General features: G+C 40.1%; 1 non-coding gene across 1 annotated transcript; it reads left to right on the forward strand.

The window, feature by feature from the left end:
- The first annotated feature begins 209 nt into the window (after positions 1-209).
- LOC142532118 (18S ribosomal RNA) lies at positions 210-507 on the forward strand. Its single transcript, XR_012816509.1, has one exon. It is a non-coding gene; the product is annotated as an 18S ribosomal RNA (ribosomal RNA).
- Positions 508-16,945: the final 16,438 nt, after the last annotated feature.

Below are 16,945 nucleotides of genomic sequence, written 5' to 3' on the forward strand. Positions count from 1 at the left end.
ATATCCTATCCAAAGCACCTTTGTATTTATAGAGATAAGGGGCATAATTTATTTAAAGAAAACCCATTCCACCCGGCCTGACTCATGTCGAGCTTTAAGCCAATGAACCTCTTTTTTCCGCAAAAAATGAAAGTCTCAAAAGAAATCAGAGCTTGATCAGTAATGAGTCTTCCAGGTGCAATGCACTCTTAGTCTAATGTATTTTATAAAAATAGATTCTTTTTTATAAAAATAAAAAACTTTTACGCCCCAGAGTTCAACCCAAGCAGGCGTTAGAAACTATCAAGCTATAGTATGGTAGGGGCAGAGGGAATTTTCGGTGGAGCGGTGAAATGCGTATAGATCGGAAAGAACACTAACGGTGAAAGCACTCGATTTGCTGGGTCGACACTGAAACTGAGAGACGAAAGCTAGGGCCGTGAATGGGATTAGATACCCCATCCTAGCCGTAAACGATGGATACTATGCTGTGATGTAGCTAACGCGTTAAGTAACCTACCTGGGCCTGCTTTGAAAGACAACAAGGTCGGGTGTTCTTAATCGATGTACTCATTATGGCCTTCACCCCCGGCATATTTCGTACCTATCTTTAGCTTTAGAAGCGGTTCTAGGCGGACATGCTTATACAAACCTAGAAGGTGTGTTTGAACAACTAAGAAAAATGGCTTAGACAAAATATGATGGTGGAAAGCTTTGATGATTTACATTTACGATTACAAGCTTATTTTCAATAAAAATATAATTTTTGTTCATGTTCCTGTATATGTATTATTTTTACTCATGGTTAGAACATGCTGAGTCATTAGACTCACTAAGTTTGAATGATTGCAGATAAGGATGAGATTGAGGGAGACGCTGATACTTGAGTGGATCGAGACCGACAGTACACTCCCGAAGGACATTTATTTTCCACATTAGTTTGATAGTCAAAGTTTTGAAATAAAAATTTTGTTAATGATTTATTTAGAGATTTTCTTGCTTTATTTTGATGTTAGTTTGATCTTGTTAAAGGTCGACGTATGATTTTTGTTAATTAACGAGTTAGGGATTTTTATGCACTTTAAATTTTTAGATGTTAAATTATTTTGGATTATGGAAATGTTAAGTTAGTTTTAATAGGCAAGTTTCGAAATTATGTTTAAAAAAATAAAAAAAATTAGTAGGATTTTAAGGTTAAAAAGTAGTGGACGATTCAATATATGATCACTGAAATAGATTGGATATGTATTCGTGCGTGTGCTTGAATATATTCAGTAAAGATTTTGAATCTCAGATGAGATAGATAGTGTCCAGAATGTTTGTTGAAATTTGAGATGAGCTTTTTAAAATTATTTGCAGCATTCAGATTTGAATGAGTATAAATCAGTTGTATCAATGCCACAACCTAAATAGTAAAATATTACATGTGTCATTCGTCACATTCCAAAAATATTATATAGCAATAAATGCATGCAACACTAACATTCAACGACCATAATGTTTTTGTCTTGTATACTCTAGTCATTCTCTAATGTTTGGATTTGAAGATAAAATATCTTCATCAGCTAAGAAAAATAAAACGATACTATATGATCGATAATACAGTTCTGTAGACAATAGAAATATCTTAATAAATAAGTATATATTGTTTTCCAAATTTGATAGACCCTAACCAGATCTTCTGAGATACAAACGAGGGGTCTGCTGAAATACGCAGTAATGAAATTGCTTGTTTGCAGAATTTTAATACTTCAAGTTTTTTTAAAGACTTTGGACTCATCAACAAAACTTGTTAATATTTAACAGGATCCAGTTGAAATCAAGGAGCTAAAAGAACAACTACAAGAGTTGTTAGACAAGAATCAAATCATACCAAGTGCCTCTCTTTGGGGAACTCCAGTCTAATTTGTTAATAATATGAATGCAAGAGTTGTTATATCGAATACATACAACTCAATAAGATCAGATTAAGAACAAATATCCTCTTCAATAAAAGATGACCATTTCGATCAACATAAAGGAGCTATGGTATCCTATTCAAATTTTTGGAAATTCTTTCAATAAGCTATGAGGACTCATGTTACTCTCAATATGGCTTATCACCCAAAAACTGATAGCCAAATCGAAATATCGATAAAAAAAACCTTGAAGATATTCTACTATAATGTTCTATAGATTTCAATGGGAGTTGGAGAAAGTATCTGTTGGAAACTTAATTTCAGTTGTTTGACAAACTAAGTGTTTAATTCATTGAAGTAAATGAACTACTTAAATCAACTGACAGTTGTCTAACTAAAGATTAATGCGCAGTTTATCGAAGGCAACTGAAACTAGCCGAACTGAACTTACGAAGACAGCTGACTGATCAGTTGGACACTGATCAGTTGATATATTCAGTTGTGAGCCTACCAGCGATTGCTTATCAGCTGATCATTCAGCTGTAGACGTCATCAGTTGTCGAAAAGCACATTCAACCGACAACAGTACAAAGCAGACTGCAACTCGTAGTGGAACGTCGCATTTCAGAGTTTACAGTGTACGAATGTCAGAGTAATATTGATGTGGCAATCAACGAGTATAAAGATTCAAATTATATTTAATGTTACCGTTGAAGAGAAGCCTATAAATAAGTGAGAAGAGCAGTTAATAAAAGAATCGATCTATCTATTCTCTTAAGCTTGCTATTACCTTGCTAAAATTATTGCTCTTACTCAAGAATCAAAAAGCTCACACTTATCAGATTTATTTGTATCATTTGAGGTTACTTTTTGAGCATATAAGCACAAACTATTTTATTGTTTATTTGATCTTTAACTAGATCAGTTGTGCTAAGTTAAGTCGAAGAACTGTGAGATATTTCGTAAACTAAGAGTTTCAGCTTTGGCAGTGTTAAGTCCAAACTGAAGTGGGTCTGTACAAGTTTTGTATCGATCAAAGTTTTTTAGTGCATATCCTATCCTTGTGATAGAAGGGGTGACGTAGGAGTAATTCAAATCTCCGAACATGCATAAATCTTTGTATGTTCTTACTTCAGTTATTTATTCTATCTTTCAGTCAGTTTTTTTCCACAACTATTATCAATTAAACTGATTGTCATTGACTGACAAGAATCCTAGTTTCAGTTTGTCACAAAACTGACACTTCATTCGAAAAGATTATAAAATCGTGAGTGTTTATTCAACCCCCTCTTCTAAACAAATTTCAACCAATCAACCGATCCTATCAAGTGGTATCAGAACAGTTGAATCTTGTCTCAGAATACTCTTATTCACAAAACTGATCAACATGTCTTAATTCAAGAAAATACCGATGTTTTCTAGAGAAGATTTTGACGACTGGAAAATCAGAATGCAGGCTCATTTAGCTGCACAAGATGACGTCATGTGGTATGTCATTACTGATGGTCCCATGAAGATCCTAAAAGCAAATACTGAAGTTGTCATTACTGATGGGGCACCTCATCGCATAGAAAAGCCAGAGAGGAATGGACAACTGAGGACAAGAGGAAAGCCAACCTAGATAATGTGGCTAAGGATATCTTATACAAAACGCTGGATAAAATCACTTTCAGGAAAATCAAGAGGTGCAAAACTGGCAAAGAGATATGGGAGAAACTGATCCAGCTGTGTGAAGGAAACGAGCAAACAAAAGAGAACAAGCTATCAGTTGCTGTTCAAAAATTTGATAACATCAAGATGAAGGCTGGAGAATCCATGCACGAATATGATGAGAGGATAAGTGATATTATCAATGAGCTGAATGCACTTGGAAAAGTGTATTCGAACAAAAAAGTGGCAATGAAGGCTGTAGAGGCCTGAAAATTTTTACTTGGAAATTTGCGGGAAAATTTAAAATTTTCTTTTTAAAATAATTAAAATCGCCTCCTTCATAAATGAACTGATAATTAAAGTTTGATGTTCAAAGTGGCAGCGGAAGAAATTAATATTTTCGAAATAATAGTAAAAGTTTATCCAACGATAAAAATGTTTGAGCAGACCAATAATAATAAATGCTGAACTGAGGTCCTCGGGTCCTACTACTGCCGACTCGAGATTGCTCACTGGTCCCCGCCCTCGATCCCGACATCATCAGCACCTACAACAATCAAGTCTAGTGAGTCTAAAAACTCAACATGCATATATCGTAAATAACAAGTAAATAAATAGTAAAATTTTGCATGGGATAAAAATATCATGTCATGAGGCATAATGTGAAAATAACTTGTCATGAGCAATTATAATACGTGCATTAACTGAACTGAAAATCATAGTGAAAATGTTTGCTCCTTGGAGCCCTGTACTGAAATAGCATGTAATAATTTTCTTGTGAGATTGTGGTCTACGCAAGTGGTCCCTGAACTGAACTAAACTGAGCTGACCGGTAACTGGCGACCGGGTTTAATCATGATAGTAAAGTGACCACAAGCAATATCGCATAAATCTCAAAATTTGTATTTTTGCACGTAATATAATTAAATAACTGAATTAAATATCATGTACTAATTTTACTAAATGGATTGGATCGCTCCCAGGCTCGCTGCAACCTAAATATGCCATTAAATATGCAATAGCTTTTACTAGACCAAACTATGCAATTAAATCCAAAAACTGAGACAAGTGCGCCTAATGACTTCGTACTTAATCATGACTCCGAACCAATCGGAATCAACACTGAAACATCCTATAGTCATGATTAAAATACGCTTAAAATGATGAGGTTATGCTCCTAAAATGGTGAGGGTCGAGATCTAGGTGAATGGAGGCCAAAACATGAAACGCTCTTTCTAGAGTCAATTTGGCACATCGCACCGTAAATTCTCGTACGACCTCAAAAATGATCCGAATCACAAACGGTCAAAAACACGACCTTCCTAACTTGATGAGGCACTGTCCAGTCCAAGGTCATAGGCTAAAAGCCAACCGAGAACTCGAACGAGCCACTGAACCGTCACCGCAAGTTGCTGTCCAAAAATACAGCAGCTGTGCTTTGGTTTCTTGCGTTGTTTGCGAGACTAATGGCCATTGGGGCTTGAACCACCCACCAAAACCTCTTACCAACATCCTAAGGAATGATTTGAACCATGGCTAAGGTCCCTAGACCAGCCACAATTTGCATCACACCAGCAAACAACCGAACGTTCCAACCGAGAGCAAATTCTGCACGTAGGATGCATTGCTTTTGTTTTGCTGTCACGAATCGTTCCAATGGCCATTTGATTGACCATGACACGATCTAGACATCTAGGGGCATGGTGTAAACCGTGGCTAAGGGCCGTAGGCCAACCAAGATCCACACCATTCCACCATTTTCGAAATACACATGCTCTACCAAGAGAAAGCCGAAAGGGGGAAGGGGCTGTTCTTGTTGTTTTATTTGAAAACCGATTCACCATGGACCAAGCCACCAAAAGGCCGACTTAGTCACATCTTAGACATGCTAGGGAAGTGATCTAATCATGGCTATTGTCCTTTTGGGCAGCCATGATCAGAAACTTTTCCCTTTGACAGCAACCTGAATTTTTTTTTCGAAACTCATATGGACACAAATGGGAAGTTGCTGTCATCTTCTCGACTTCCAGCGTGCATGGGGTTAAATGAATGGGCCAACATGGTCCTAATGCATCCTATTACATGTCTAGATGTCGCCTTGGGAGCCTGGAATCGAACCAATACCTGGAACCATCAAAACAAAAGAAACTGTGAAGAGCATCATGAAAGCCGAAATTCTGCACCCTTTATTTTCTGAAAAAATGTTTGATATATTTCGGTTTTTGCATGAAATGATGATCATGAAATATAAAAATAATGATAGTTGGACTTGATTGAAGAGTCAAGGAAGAATATATGCATGCTTGGTTTCGTCTGAAAGAAAAACGAAAGAATGAGACGATCCGGCGCGGAGGAGGTGGAGCGTTTTCTTTTATTGCTTCTTCACTCGATTATTGTAAGGCCCAAGAATTTTATCCTATTAATCTGAAATGATTTGGGGATAATTGATATGATTATAGACGGAAAGGATCGGACCGGGAAAGACAAGATAATGCATGAAAATATGCGAGGAACAGTAGCCCTCGCGCATATGCGCGGCACAGATGCGCGCATATGCGCGACATGGGCAGAGGACCTCGCGCATATGCGCGAAGTGAGTCGCGCATATGCGCGACATGGGCAGAGGACCTTGCGCATATGCGCGAGACTGTACAAGCGAAAGATCCTTCGCGAGGACAGAACACCTCGCGCATATGCGCGAGAAGGGGCGCGCATATGTGCGAGGCAAGTATGTGGGGTGATTGCCGAGACAGTAAGTCTCGCGCATATGCGCGATACATGACGCGCATATGCGCGAGCAGGTGTATTCAAGAATGCCGAGTCCAGAGAGTTGGGCGCATATGCGCGGAAATGTGTCGCGCATATGCGCCAGCAGTTGGGAAGACACGCGCCGAGACTTAAGGTCTCGCGCATATGCGCCGGTTGATGTCGCGCATATGCGCGAGACGTGTAATAGGCGGAATGAGCCACTCGTCCTCTTGCATGTACGTGGATATATATATATATATATATATATATATGTATATATATATATATGCACGATTTCTTCAAGAAAACGAAGGAAAGAATCGTATAGAAAGCTTCAGAGAAAGAGTGAAAAATCCTTACGCCCTTTGTGAGAGATCCGTCGGTCTGATTTGGAATCCGACTTCAGTATTGAGTTCCTATCGACGTAGGCTACAACTGGACGTAAGTTTTACTACGTTTTGATATGATTTGAAATTATGGTATTGTCAGAATCTGATATGATTCTTATATGATGTTCTGGTCATGTTAGACATCGTATAATCGAAACCGGACTGAAGAATAAATACCATATGGAATTGTTACGATTTTCGAAGTTGTTTTGGAATCGATTTGATATCAGAATTGAATTATTACCAATTATGAGATGTTAGAATTGATATCTGACTGAGATGATATTACTGGATATATTGAGACTATGACTTTATGTTGTTGAAACAGAATTTGATTAAATTCTGATTATATCCGGTATTGATTGAGTGGTGTAGTGATACCGTAGCCTCGATATTGTTATTGTCAGATTGAGTATTGACAGGCTTTGAGTTCGAGACTTCGACAGAGTCAGAGTATCAGAAAGAAAGGTATAAATTAATGTTGAGTTGGGATTGCACAACTCGAGTGAGGTTTGACTCGAGTTTCCCTAAATCACATACTTAGTTTATTGCATTGATATTTGTAATTGATGAGATTGATGTTTGTAGTCTATTGATTTATAGCCACTGCATGTATTGACTACTGATTCGCTAGTCATCGGCTGATTCGCCTAGTTACTGTATGCATGTATTGACTGCTGATTCGCTAGTTATTGGCTGATTCGCCTAGTCACCGGCTGATTCGTCTGGTTATTGGCTGATTCGTCTAGTTATCAACTGATTCGTCTAAACTTTGGCTGATTTGCTTAATTATTGGCTGATTCGTCTAGTTATTGGCTGATTCGCTTAATCCTTGACTGATTCGTCAATTCTGTGGCTGTTTCGCCCAGACACTGGATATATGAATTATATCGATGCCGTTTAGGGTTGATTCATTCATATCGACTGAGATTCGATATAATTATCAATATCCAGACATTGGGATCCCTAGATTAGGAATGAGTCGAGTCTGAGACGACGCGTTGTTTGAGTCAAGTCTGATACGACTAGTTGATTTACAGTTTTGATATCATCCATGTTTGTTGATTGGCTGCATGTGAATGATATTTGTTATATGCTTTTGTATATGTTTTTATATGATTGCATGTTTACATTGTTTATACTGGGAGTTATTCTCACCGGAGTTATCCGGCTGTTGTCTTGTTTTGTATGTGTGCATGACAACAGGTGGGAGGGTTGAGAAGATGAAGAGAGATCGTGATTAGAGTGGAGGCTCCGGACTTGGATTAGAGATAGGGTTAGACACATGATATTAGCTGTTAAACCTTAGTTGAATAAATGTATGTGGTACAGGACTTGTACTTTTATACTGAGATGTATATACGTTTTATTTCACTACGTTCCGTATTTTAAAAAAAAAATTTAGACCCTGTTTTATAATTGATTAATTAGTCCCAATGATGATTAAGAACATGATTAGCGTCCGGGTCCCCACAATTATTTTCTCTTGTTAATGGCTGAGTGGCTCACGATTTTTGCCTCTAAAACTCTCTGAATTTCGGTGATGGAGGGGTGGAGAATGATGGTTAGGAGAGTGAGGGGAAGATCCACTAATAAAGGAATTCAAAGGGCAAGACTAAGTCTACCTCTCATTTAAATTTTGAAATTGTTTGATCAAGTCTTCTTGGGGGGAATGAGGTGACTGATATTCTCATCTAGACTAGGTTAGGATATGCTCTAATATTAATTAATTAAGGTTGACCAATAATTAAAAAAAGTTTGCATGCTAAACTTAACAAAGAATGGGTAAAAGGGTGAGTTGGCAAAGAAATGTTGCATCTCCAAGGGGTGGCCGAAATCTAACTTATAAATGGAGGGGAAATGTTGTTTATTTAGTAAATTTATAATCCTTTAAAGCCTTACCTATCCTTTAAATAATTTAGTGAATTAACCCCTTAATTATGGAACTTAAATGAATTTATTTTCTACTCACCTCAAGTTGCTTAAATAAATCCCTAAACCTCCTTTTAACTTAAATTAACTTACTTGCTAGCTAAAATAAATTCTGAAAATGTTTTCTGAATCTTAAATCTATCTCAAAACTCCAACTCCAGTCCGGCCTCACTGAATTAACTGAAATGATAAAAATCAAACTACTGCATAAAATAATCAACTTAAGGAAAAGCATTTAAATATTCATGAAATAAAATCATTTTAATTTAAAATACTAGAATTATGCATGGCTTATACGTAGACTGATTTACGGGTTCTACAATCCTTCCTCCCTTAAAAGAAATTTCGTCATCGAAATTAAAACTCACCGAATAACTCGGGGTACCGACTCCTCATCTCTGGCTCAGACTCCCACGTAGCTTCCTCCTCAGAATGGTTAAGCCATTTGACTTTCACTCGCTAAACCAGCTTGTTCCGAAGCTTCTTCTCCTGTCTGTCTAGGATCTGCACTGGTCTCTCCTCATAAGATAGGTTCGGAGTGAGCTGCAACGGCTCAAAATTCAGCACATGCGAATGATTTGCCATATACTTCCTCAGCATGGAGACGTGGAACACATTGTGTACTCCGGCCAGATTCGGCGAAAGAGCAACACGATAAGCTAGCGTCCTAACTCTATCAAGGATCTCAAATGGTCCAATGAATCTCGGACTGAGCTTCTTTTTCTTCCCAAATCGCATGACACCCTTCATAGGTGCCACCTTCACAAAGACATGGTCGCCGACAACAAACTCTAACTCTCTCCTCCTCTGATCTGCATAGCTCTTTTGTCGACTCTGAGCAGTCCTCATCCTATCATGGATCTTGACTACAACATCGGCAGTCTGCTGAATAATCTCTGGACCCAACTCTGCTCTCTCTCCTACTTCATCCCAATGAACAGGAGATCTGCACTTGCGACCATACAAAGCTTCATACGGAGCCATTCCTATAGACGACTGATAGCTGTTGTTATAGGTGAACTCAACCAATGGCAAGTTCAACTCCCAACTCCCTGAGAAATCAATGACGCAAGCAAGGAGAAGATCCTCCAAAATCTGAATAACCCGCTCTGACTGCCCATCTGTCTGCGGATGGAAAGCTGTGCTAAACAGCAACTTCGTCCCCATAGTCGACTGCAAACTCTTCCAAAATGAGGAAGTAAATTTGGGATCTCTGTCAGATACGATAGAAACTGGAATGCCATGGAGTCGGACTATCTCTCGGATATACAACTCCGCATACTGAATCATGGTGAAAGTCGTCTTAATAAGCAAGAAGTGCGCTGATTTGATAAGACGATCTACAATCACCCAAATAGCATTTGATCCTCTGACTGACTTCGGCAATCCGGTCACAAAGTCCATGGTAATATTCTCCCACTTCCACTCGGGAATAGGAAGAGGCTTGAGCAAACCTGCTGGTCTCTGATGTTCTGCCTTCACTAACTGACAAGTTAGACACTCGGATACAAACCGTCTGATGTCCTTTTTCATACCAGGCCACCAATACAAAAGCTGCAGATCTTTGTACGTCTTCGTACTCCCTGGATGAATAGAGTACGACGACATATGGGCCTCTGATAAAATGTCTGCTCGGATAGAACCACTGCTAGGAACCCATATCCTGTCTCGGTATCTCACAATACCATCTCTGACTGAATACAAGACACTGCCCTTGGCCTCATCCCTCTGCTTTCACTTTGATAACTGCTCATCTGATGACTGACCACTGCGAATACGGTCCATAAGGGAAGATTGAATGGTCAAGGTAGATAGACAAGGAACTCTACCTCGAGGATAAGTCTCAAGATCAAACCTCTGCATCTCAAACTGAAGAGGTCTCGAAACTGCCAAATGGGCCATCACTACGACCTTTCTGCTCAGTGCATCTGCAACTACGTTAGCTTTACCCGGGTGGTAGCTAATATCAAAATTATATTCCTTCACAAGCTCCAACCAACGCCTCTGACGCATATTCAGCTCCTTCTGCGTAAAGAAATACTTGAGGCTCTTGTGGTCGGTAAAAATCTGACATTTCTCTCCATACAGATAGTGCCTCCAAATCTTCAAGGCAAAAACTACGGCGGCCAACTCTAAATCATGGGTAGGGTAGTTCTTCTCATGAGTTTTCAACTGTCTAGAAGCATAAGCTATCATCCTCCCATGCTGCATCAATACGGCGCCAAGACCGAGTTTCGAAGCATCGGTATACAGAACAAACTCACCGGGCCCTGACGGCATGGCCAAAACTGGTGCTGAGATAAGAGCTTGCTTCAAAGTAACGAAGCTCTTCTGACACTCCTTGCTCCAAACAAATTTCACATTCTTCTTTGTCAGTGCTGTGAGTGGAACGACAATAGAGGAAAATCCCTTAATGAACTTCCGATAATATCCTGCTAAGCCAAGAAAACTGCCGATCTCTGATGCATTCTGCGGCACAACCCAATCTCTGACTGCTGCAACTTTCGCTGGGTCTACCTCAATGCCACTGCTAGAAACAATGTGGCCTAAGAACGCCACCTTCTCTAACCAGAATTCGCATTTACTGAACTTTGCGAATAATTTGTGCTTCTGCAATGTCTGCAACACTATGGTCAGATGCCTGCTGTGATCCTCCTGATTCTTGGAGTAGACGAGAATGTCCTCTATGAACACTATCACAAACTGATCGAGGTACGGCTGAAATACGCGATTCATGAGATCCATGAAGATTGCTGGCGAATTCGTCAAACCGAACGGCATCACAAGGAACTCGTAGTGGCCATAACGAGTCCTGAAAGCTGTCTTCGAAACATCGGCGTCTCTCACCCTCAACTGGTGATAACCTGAACGCAGATCAATCTTAGAGAAAATCGAAGCTCCCTGCAACTGGTCAAACAGATCCTCAATCATCGGAAGTGGGTATTTATTCTTCACTGTAACCCTGTTCAACTCCCGATAGTCAATACAAAGCCTCATAGAGCCATCCTTCTTCTTCACAAATAAGACTGGCGCGCCCCAAGGTGAGAAACTAGGGCGAATGAACTCCTTGTCTAGAAGTTCCTGAATCTGCTTCTTAAGCTCTGCCATCTTTGTCGGTGCAAGTCGGTACGGTGCTTTTGAGATCGGAGCCGTACCTGGCATAAGCTCGATAGAAAACTCCACCTCTCTCTCAAGTGGCATACCAGAGACGTCCTCAGGAAAAACGTCTAAGAAGTCTCTAACAATCGGAACATCTGAAGCTGATTGACTGGGCGCCTCGGGGACAGATATAAAGGTCGCTAGAAACGCCCGACACCCTCTATGCATGAGCTTCCTAGCCTGGACATACGGAATAATGCGCGGTAAAGGAAAGTGCATGTCCGGCTCAAATAAGAATTGGGTCATTCCAGGCGGTCGGACAAGAACAGATCTCCGCTGGAAGTCAATCAAAACTCTGTTCCGCAATAGCCAGTCCATCCCTAGGATGATGTCAAACTCTGGCATCGGCAACACGATCAGATCCGCATAAACGAGATTTCCATGGAGCTCAAGATCTATGTCTCAGATCACATTGGTAGCTGCCATCTCCTCACCAGAAGGCAATACTACTGAATAGGCTACATCTAGCCCGATAGTCTTGACCTTGAGGAAGTTAGCAAAGACCTCCGAAATAAATGAATGAGTGGCCCCTGAATCTATCAGGGCTTTGGTAGCTGAGCCAGCTATGAAAATTCTCCCTGAAAGTTCGGAACACTAAGTTGAAACCAATAATCACAAGAGCTAAGCTTATAGGCATGCAAATGTCAGAGTTCTTCTATCTTAATCCCGAAAATAATACTGAGTAGAGCATGCAGTCCTATCGCAATACTAAGTTCAAAATCTTAATCCCGATTTCCAAAACATTGGAATGCAAATATAAACTTAAAGCTGTAAGGTACCTGTCATCAGCATGGTATCGAGGTTCGTCTCCGCAGCATGGAGAGCAAAAACTCTGCCTTGGGTAGGGAGATTCTTCCGAGGGCACTGCTGCAGCACGGGGTCTATGTTGCCACACTTGTAACATTTTCCTGAGCCATACATGCATGCTCCAGGATGACAGCGTGAGCACTTGGGACAGACTGGGTGCTCAAACGTCCTCGGGACGGCACGTCCCTGCTGCTGCTGAGGTCCTCCTCTGTTTCTGGGCGGTCCGTGATGCGGCCTCTTATGCTGATGCTGATGCTGCTGAGGAGGAAGAGGACGGTGTGGTACCTGTACTGGTCGCTTTCCCAAGCGATCCCTCTTTATATCAATCAGATCTTGCTCTGTAGCCAGAGCCCTAGAAACAGCAACCTCAAAGGTAGTAGGGCCAGCAACCCTAACATCGCGGCGTAAGATCGGCCGTAGACCATCCAGAAAGTGCCTCAGCTTGGCACTGACATCGTTTGCAATCAAGGGCACAAAGTGACAGCCCCTCTCAAACTTACGGATGAACTCCGTAACAGTCAGATCTCCCTGTCTCAGGGTCATGAACTCCCTGGTCAAACGCGAACGCACCTCATCCGTAAAGTACTTGGAGTAAAACACCTCCGTGAAGCGCACCCAAGACAGTGTAGCCAAGTTAAGGGCTACTAAAGCTCCTTCCCACCATAAGCGGGCATCTCCTCCGAACAGATAAGAGGCACAACGAACTCGATCTGAATCCCCAAGCTCCATGAACTCGAAGATAACTTCGAGGGACTTGATCATGCCCTCGGCAATCATGGGGTCCGACGTCCCTGAAAACTTCTTCGGACGCATCTTCATAAATATCTCATATACAGCCTCGGGCCCTGTCGGCCTGGTCTCCACGGCATTGTTCCCTGCAAACTGTGCGAAGAACTGCATCATCCCAGCTAGCATCTGGGCATTCATGTCAGGTGGAGGGGGTGGTGGAGGTGGTAAGTCTCTCTCCTGCCTCTGCTCCTCCCTGTCCTCTTGGCGAGGCTCCTCATTTAGTGCGCTCGAGAATGCGTCTAGGGGGCATACTGTTCCAATCATAACCCATACGTAACTAACATGCATAATTCCTTAATTTAATTAAATTTAAATACTGAACAATAAAAATCTGGACGTAAAATAATTCATGAAAACATGCTGTCAAATAATTCATGCTTTAAATGAAATGCGTAAATGAAAAACTTACAGACCGAAGACGTGATTTCGTGAGCTTTTCGAGATCAGTAGTAGTACAACCCAATACAGAACCATTGCTCTGATACCAGCTGTAGAGGCCTGAAAATTCTTACTTGGAAATTTGCGGGAAAATTTAAAATTTTCTTTTTAAAATAATTAAAATCGCCTCCTTCATAAATGAACAGATAATTAAAGTTTGATGTTCAAAGTGGCAGCGAAAGAAATTAATCATGACTCCGAACCAACCGGAATCAACACTGAAACATCCTATAGTCATGATTAAAATACGCTTAAAATGATGAGGTTATGCTCCTAAAATGGTGAGGGTCGAAATCTAGGTGAATGGAGGCCAAAACATGAAACGCTCTTTCTAGAGTCAATTTGGCACATCGCACCGTAAATTCTCGTACGACCTCAAAAATGATCCGAATAACAAACGGTCAAAAACATGACCTTCCTAACTCGATGAGGCACTGTCCAGTCCAAGGTCATAGGCTAAAAGCCAACCGAGAACTCGAACGAGCCACTGAACCGTCACCGCAAGTTGCTGTCCAAAAATACAGCAGCTTTGCTTTGGTTTCTTGCGTTGTTTGCAAGACTAATGGCCATTGGGGCTTGAACCACTGACCAAAACCTTTCACCAACATCCTAAGGAATGATTTGAACCATGGCTAAGGGCCCTAGACCGGCCACAATTTGCATCACACCAGCAAACAACCGAACGTTCCAACCGAGAACAAATTCTGCACGTAGGATGCATTGCTTTTGTTTTGCTGTCACGAATCGTTCCAATGGCCATTTGATTGACCATGATACGATTTAGACATCTAGGGACATGGTGTAAATCGTGGCTAAGGGCCATAGGCCAACCAAGATCCACACCATTCCACCATTTTCGAAATACACATGCTGTACCAAGAGAAAGCCGAAAGGGGGAAGGGGCTGTTCTTGTTGTTTTATTTGAAAACCGATTCACCATGGACCAAGCCACCAAAAGGCCTACTTAGTCACGTCTTAGACATGCTAGGGAAGTGATCTAACCATGGCTATAGGCCTTTTGGCCAGCCATGATCAGAAACTTTTCCCTTTGACGGCAACCTGAAATTTTTTTTTCGAAACTCATATGGACACAAATGGGAAGTTGCTGTCATCTTCTCGACTTCCAGCGTGCATGGGGTTAAATGAATGGGCCAACATGGTCCTAATGCATCCTATTACATGTCTAGATGTCGCCTTGGGAGCTTGGAATTGAACCAATACCTGGAACCATCAAAACAAAAGAAACTGTGAAGAGCATCATGAAAGCCGAAATTCTGCACCCTTTATTTTCTGAAAAAATGTTTGATATATTTCGGTTTTTGCATGAAATGATGATCATGAAATATAAAAATAATGATAGTAGGACTTGATTGAAGAGTCAAGGAAGAATATATGCATGCCTGGTTTTGTTTTAAAGAAAAACGAAAGAATGAGACGATCCGGCGTGGAGGAGGTGGAGCGCTTTCTTTTCTTGCTTCTTCACTCGATTATTTCTCTTGTTAATGGCTGAGTGGCTCACGATTTTTGCCTCTAAAACTCTCTGAATTTCGGTGATGGAGGGGTGGAGAATGATGGTTAGGAGAGTGAGGGGAAGATCCACTAATAAAGGAATTCAAAGGGCAAGACTAAGTCTACCTCTCATTTAAATTTTGAAATTGTTTGATCAAGTCTTCTTGGGGGGAATGAGGTGACCTATATTCTCATCTAGACTAGGTTAGGATATGCTCTAATATTAATTAATTAAGGTTGACCAATAATTAAAAAAAGTTTGCATGCTAAACTTAACAAAGAATGGGTCAAATGGTGAGTTGGCAAAGAAATGTTGCATCTCCAAGGGGTGGCCGAAATCTAACTTATAAATGGAGGGGAAATGTTGTTTATTTAGTAAATTTATAACCCTTTAAAGCCTTACCTATCCTTTAAATAATTTAGTGAATTAACCCCTTAATTTTGGAACTTAAATGAATTTATTTTCTACTCACCTCAAGTTTCTTAAATAAATCCCTAAACCTCCTTTTAACTTAAATTAACTTACTTGCAAGCTAAAATAAATTCTGGAAATGTTTTCTGAATCTTAAATTCTATCTCAAAACTTCAACTCCAATCCGGCCTCACTGAATTAACTGAAATAATAAAATCAAACTACTGCATAAAATAATCAACTTAAGGAAAAGAATTTAAATATTCATGAAATAAAATCATTTTAATTTAAAATACTAGAATTATGCATGGCTTATACGTAGACTGATTTACGGGTTCTACAAAGGTGGTCAACTAAAGAAAGAAAATCTAAGTAGGCAGAAACTGACAGTGACGAGTCAGAACCAGAAAGCCCAATCAGTTCAAGTGAAGATGAAGAGGAAGTCAAGTGCTTAATGGCAGATAATGCTGAACTGGAGTCAGCAAGTGAACAAGTATTTGACTTCAGCTCTACTGATTTCACTCGTAAGAAACTCATTACCACATTGCATGACATGGTAAATGAGTATCACAAACTTGCTCGATCATTTGAGAAGGTTAGAGCTGAGCAAACTGATCCCAATGACAACAAAACAGAAACTGATGAGTTAGTTGAACTGTTGAGTCTAAAAAGAGAGATTGCACAGCAAAAAGCTGAAATGATTGAAAATCAAGCTTTGATATGTCAGTTAAAAACTGAAATTTCAAAACATACTGAACTGATTCAAGCTTGGAACAAGTCTTCAGTTGCATTGACTGAAATGCAGAATTCACAAAAATCAGTTGCTGATAAAACTTGTTTAGGCTTTAACAGTCATGATGAAAATTCTGCAAGTGATACACAGCCAAGGTTGAATGAAAACAAAAGAAAGTACATTACCTTTGTAAAACCAACTATGGTAAATGAATTGTCAGAACCAAGTAAACCAGCTGTTCAATTGACTGAAAGTAAGAACAAAGGCAAACGGTATGGAATTGGATATAGCTCTGAGAGTTCAACTGATTCAAGAAACTGGTCACCTAAATGATTCAGTTACAAAATCAGTACTCAAGGAATGACTATTACAATTACTACAATTGTAAGCCATTTTAGAAACGATATCAAAAGAATAGTCAGTTGAAAAAGGATACAAAACATACCGCTTCATCCTCACATCAAACACATATTGCCAAGAATTCGAGAAAAACCGTTTGGAA

The sequence above is a fragment of the Primulina tabacum genome, chromosome 17 (assembly GCF_025594145.1).
Source record: "Primulina tabacum isolate GXHZ01 chromosome 17, ASM2559414v2, whole genome shotgun sequence".
Taxonomy (NCBI): Eukaryota; Viridiplantae; Streptophyta; class Magnoliopsida; order Lamiales; family Gesneriaceae; genus Primulina; species Primulina tabacum.